The following is a 5,533-nucleotide window of genomic DNA, read 5'->3' on the forward strand; positions in this document are numbered from 1 at the left end:
GACAAACAAAAAGCCCAGAAGCAGGAAGCTCCAGGGTCAGTTACCCCACACAGTAATGTGATTAAGGACCCAAGTGCTCATTCACACTCGTTCCACTCTTCTCTCCCCTTCTCACTCTTTCCATTCTATTTCCAGTCCATCATCTATCAACCATTTGCCTTTCATCCACAAGCTGTTGCCTCATGGTGGCAAGATGACTGCCACAGCTCCAGGCATTTAGAAGAAGGCTCTGAAAGGAGGGCTGGCATCTATGAATTCTGTTCACATGCTTGTCTATTTTATCAGGAAACAAAATAGCCTTGCCAGAACCCACTCAGCAGCTTACCCTTACAACCCACTGGGCAGACATGGACCACATGACCACTCTAGCAGGTAAGGGAAGCGGATAGCCAGCATCAGACTTTTATCTTCAGCCTCCCTGGTGGGAGGCAGCAAAGGAAGAGGAGGTAAGAACTGGTTCCTGTAATCAATCCACAATGTATATCTTCCTACCTCAGAGTTTTTGTGAAACCTTAGATTTGCTGGTAGCACTCTGAAGGGCACAGCCTGCTTTAAAAATAAATACTTTCTGGCCATACCACATAGTATGTGGCATCTTAGTTCCCTGACCAGGGATTGAACTTGCACCCCTTACACTGGAAGCTTGGAATCTTAACCACTAGACTGCCAGAGAAGTCCCGAGGGCACAATCTACTTTTGTTGCTATTCATGACCTATTAAGAGAAATCAGTAATGGAAGAGAACAATAATACTTTCCATTTGTTTGACAACAGACTTTTCAAAGGTGGAGAGAAAAGCTAATTCTAAGCACAACCCTTCCCAAGTGGCACTAGTGGTAAAGACTCTGCCTGCCAATGCAGGAGACTCAAGAGACATGGGTTTGATCCCTGGGTCGGGAAGATCTCCTAGAGGAAAGTGACAACCCACTCCAGCATTCTTACCTGAAAAATTCCATAGACAAGCATGGCAGGCTACAGTCCAGGGGGTTGTAAGGAGTTGGACACGAGTAAGCGACCGAGCATACACACAAGCACAGCCCAGGTCCCCAAGATCATGCCAAGTGCCTGACCCGAGAGCCTGTCTCCTCTGGTGACCTCTTCAATTAGGCCAAAACAGCCTCTGCTAAACCACCCAGGGTCGCCATGCTGCCAAATTTCATGCTCATTTTCCTGCTGTTACATTTATTTGAATCTGCCTCAGCATTCATGTTATTTTATTGACCAGTTGATTGCTCTTTCCGTGATATGTGATCCCACCCAGGCTTCTGTAGTCTGGCAGGCCTGGCTGCTTCTCCTCCACCTGGCTTCTAAATGCAGACTGACTCAGGACTCACTTTCTAGCTCTTCTCCTTTTACCCCCACCTCCACCCAATCTCCTCCCTGTCTGTCCCAGGGCTTCTCAAATCCTAGCTCGGGTCAGCCTCACCTGATGGACTTGTCAACACACAGGTCACTGGGTCTCTCCCCTCACAGATTCTGGGGTGAAACCTGAGTGTCTGTATTTCTAACTGAGTTCCAGGTGATGGTGGTGATGCTGATCCTGAGACCACACCTGGAGAACCATCTTGTCTCAGCCAGTGTTCAGAGCCTTGGTTCTCAGCCTTGGCTGCATATTGGAATCACCTGGGGAGCCTGAAAATACTGATTCCAGGGTCCCAACCCCATAGAGATTCTGATTTTAGTGGACTGTATTATATTTTGGGCATCTGGAGTGTGTAAACCTCCTTGGGTGCACCCAAAGTTGAGAACTGTTGATCTGAATACTGCCTAAATGCGGATGGCTCCCAGATTCATTTCCCTTTCCCAGACTTGTCCTTGAGTTTCAGCCCAACCGACACAACTACTCATGCAAAATCTCCACTTGGTTGAGTCACAGATGTCTCAGTGTAACACATCAAAGTGGAAGTCTGAATCTTTACTTCCAAATATGCTACTTTTCTGTCTCCTCCATCTCAGCAGATGGCAACTGTATCTCTCTAATTGTTCAGGCTAAAAATCTTGAAGTTACCCTTAATATCTCTTTCCCCTCCAGGTCCCTAAGTGCAATCTTTCAGCATACCCTGCTGGTTGTACCTTTCATCTTCAGTTCTCCTCTTTCTCCACCTGACTGCTAACACCTCGGCCAGGATGCTCTCAACTCTTCCCTGAGTGATCTTTGCAGCACCCTACTTCTCTTTACTCCCTTATCAATGCACTCTCCCCATAGCAATCAGAATAATCTCTGAAAATCATAAACCAGACCACAAGACAGTCCCTATTTATCCTACAAAACTTCCCTTTCCTTTGACATAAAGTATCAGCTCCTGTACCCTCCTCAACCATTCTTTCCCTGGCTTAGGGGCTCCAACTATACTGGCCTTCCTTCTGTTCCTTAAACACATACAGTCATTTCTTGCATTTGTGGTTCCATTCACCTGGACTTGGATTTCCCTGGGTCTCTGTTTAGCCAGATTCTTATTATTCAGGTTTAGGCATCACATCTCCAGAAAGAATAGCCCTGACCCGTCAGTTATTCTTTTCCTTTTTGAAGTCTTTTTTGGCTTTATTGAGGTATAACTGACAAAAACTGTGTATATTTAAGGTGTGCAATGTGAGGATTTCATATAAATATATATTGGGACATGATCACCACAATCAAGTTAATTGTCATTCATTACCACACATAATTGCCTCTTGCCATCTTTTAATCCTCCCTCCATGCTCCCCCCGACAATCCCATTTGTCCTGTATATCTGTGAGTCTCTTTCTGTTCTGTTGTGTTTGTTCATTTGTTTTGCATTTTAGATTTCACCTCTATGTGAAATCAAACAGTATTTGTCTTTCTCTGTCTTGTTTGTCAGCATAATACCTCAGGGTCCATCTATTTTGTCACAAATAGCAAGATTTCATAATTTTTATGGCTGATAATATTACCTTGTGTATATATACTACATCTCTATCTATTCATCTGTTGATGGACTCTTACATTGTTTCCATATTTTGGCCATTGTAAATAGTGCTACAATGAACATAGGGGTGCATGTATCTTTTGGAATTAATGTTTTGGTTTTCTTTGGGAAAATATCCAAAAGTGGAATTACTAGATCATATGGTAGTTCTATTTTTAATTTTTTTAAATTAAATGCCACAGTGTTTTCCAGAGTGGCTGTACCCATTTACATTCCCACCAACAATGCACAAGGGTTCCCTTTTTTCCCACATGCTCACCAACATATATTTGTTTTCCTATTGGTAACAGCCATTCCAACAGGTGTGAGATGCTGTCTCACTGTGGTTTTGACTTGCGTTTCCTTGATGATTAGTGATGGTGAGCATCTTTTTCATGTGCTGTTGGTTACCTGTATGCCTTCTTTGAGAAAATGTCCTCTGCCCACTTTTTAAATTTAATTTTTATTTTATATTATAGTTGATTTACAATGTTGTATTAGTTTCAAGTGTATAGCAAAGGGATTCAGTTGTACATATATCCCTGGTGGCTCAGATGGTAAAGTCTGCCTGCAATGCAGGAGACCTGGGTCTGATCCCTGGGTTAGGAAGATCCTCTAGAGGAGGAAATGGCAACCCACTCCAGTATTCTTGCCTGGGAAATCCCATGGATGGAGGAGCCTGCCAGGCTACAGTCCATGAGCTCACAAAGAGTCGGACACAACTGAGCGATTTCACTTTCATTTTTTTATACATATATCCATTCTTTTTCAGATTCTTTTCCTATATAGGTTATTACAAAATATTCAGTAGAGTTTCTTATGCTATACAGTAGGTCTTTAATAAGCTCTCTGCCCCTTTCTCTTTTCCTTCTAGGGTCCCTATAATGCAAATATTGTCCTAGAGGTCTCTTAAACCAATCTCATTTTTCTCTTTCTCATTTTTTCTGTTCAGCTTGGTTGTTTTCCACTGCTTTGTCTACCAGGTTGCTGATCTGTTCCTCTGTGTTATCTAATCTACTGTTGATCTAGAGTATTTTAAAATTTCAATTATTGTATTCTCCAGCTCTGTTTGATTCTTATATTTTCTAGCTCTCTGTTAAACCTCTCATGGTGTTCATTCATTCTTTTTCTGAGTTCATTAAGCAGCTTTATGATAATTACCTTGAAATGTTAGTCACTCAGTCATGCCCAACTCTTTGCGACCCCATGTACTGCAGCCCCCCAGGCTCCTCTGTCCATGGGATTTTCCAAGTAAGAATATTGGAGTGGGTTGCCATTTCCTTCTCCAGGGGTTCTTCCCAACCCAGGGATCAAACCTGGGTCTCCTGCACTACAGGCAGATTCTTTACCGACTGAGCTACCCGGGAAGCGCTAATTAGCTTGAACTCTTTATCAAATAGACTGCTTAGGCACACTTTGTGTTGCTCTTCTTCTGGGATTTTATCCTGTTCCTTCATTTGAAACATATTCTTCTGTTGCCTCATCTTCCCTTTTTCTCTAGTTTTATTTCGGTGCTTTAGGTGGGTTGGTTACATTTCCCGGTTGTGCAGGAGTGGCCTTGTTTGGAGACCTCTTACGCGGTCCAATAGCATTCTCCACCTAGTCACCAGAGTTGTATGCTGTAGAGGTGCCCCCGCGTGGGCTGCATGGGCCCTTCTGTTGTGGCAGGGCTGACTACTGTGGTCACGGAGTAGGTAGAGCTATCTGTTGGCCTGGTTGGCTGCCAGGCCCTGCCTCGTGTGGAGGCTACTTGCCTACCGGTGGGCAGGGCCAAGTCCCTGGGTGGTTGGCTGGGTTACCCTTGGGGTCTCCACAGCTGTTGTCTGGTAGTTATGAACAGGCAGTGTCCCTGCGTGGCTGGCTGGTCAGAGTGGTGAGCAGGTAAGCCCCTGGCACCAATAGGCTAGAGAGAGGACTCCAAAATGGTGCTTCCAAGCACCAGTGTCGTCATGGTAGAACGAGCTCCCCCAAACGGCTACCACCAGTGTCTATGTCCCCAGGGGGAGTCTCAGATGCTTCCTGCCTCTCCAGGTGAGTCTCTAAGATCAGCCAGTGAGTCTGGTCTCAGCTCCTTTTAAATTACTGCCTCTGTACAGGGTCTCAGAGCGGGTGAGATTTCACATGCACCCTCTAAGAATGGAGTCTCTGCTTCCTAAAGCCCTGTGACTTCCCTATACACAATCTTTGCAGGCGTGCATATCAAGTCACTTCAGTTGTGTCCGACTCTGTGTGACCCTATGGATTATAGCCCACCAGGCTCCTCTCCTCTGTCCATGGGGACTCTCCAGGCAAGAATACTGGAGTGGGTTGCCATGGCCTCCTCCAGGGGATCTACCTGGTTTGATCCTCCAAGGATCAAACCGGCATCTCTTAGGTCTCCTTTGGTGGGCAGGTTCTTTACCACTAGTGCAATCAGAGAAGCCCCACACAAGCCCTGCTGCTGCTGCTGCTGCTGCTAAGTCGCTTCAGTCGTGTCTGACTCTGTGCGACCCCATGGACGGCCTCCTACCAGGCTCCTCTGTCCCTGGGAATCCTACTGGCCTTCAAATCAAGACATTATGGGGGGCTCATCTTCCTAGTGCATGGCCTAGGTCGGGAGCTCTATAA

General features: G+C 45.4%; 1 non-coding gene across 1 annotated transcript; it reads right to left on the minus strand.

Moving 5' to 3' along the window:
• Nucleotides 1-4,221: 4,221 nt before the first annotated feature.
• Nucleotides 4,222-4,293, minus strand: TRNAY-GUA. Its single transcript has one exon. It is a non-coding gene; the product is annotated as a tRNA-Tyr (tRNA).
• Nucleotides 4,294-5,533: the final 1,240 nt, after the last annotated feature.

Source organism: Oryx dammah, unplaced genomic scaffold, assembly GCF_014754425.2.
Source record: "Oryx dammah isolate SB20612 unplaced genomic scaffold, SCBI_Odam_1.1 HiC_scaffold_10, whole genome shotgun sequence".
Taxonomy (NCBI): Eukaryota; Metazoa; Chordata; class Mammalia; order Artiodactyla; family Bovidae; genus Oryx; species Oryx dammah.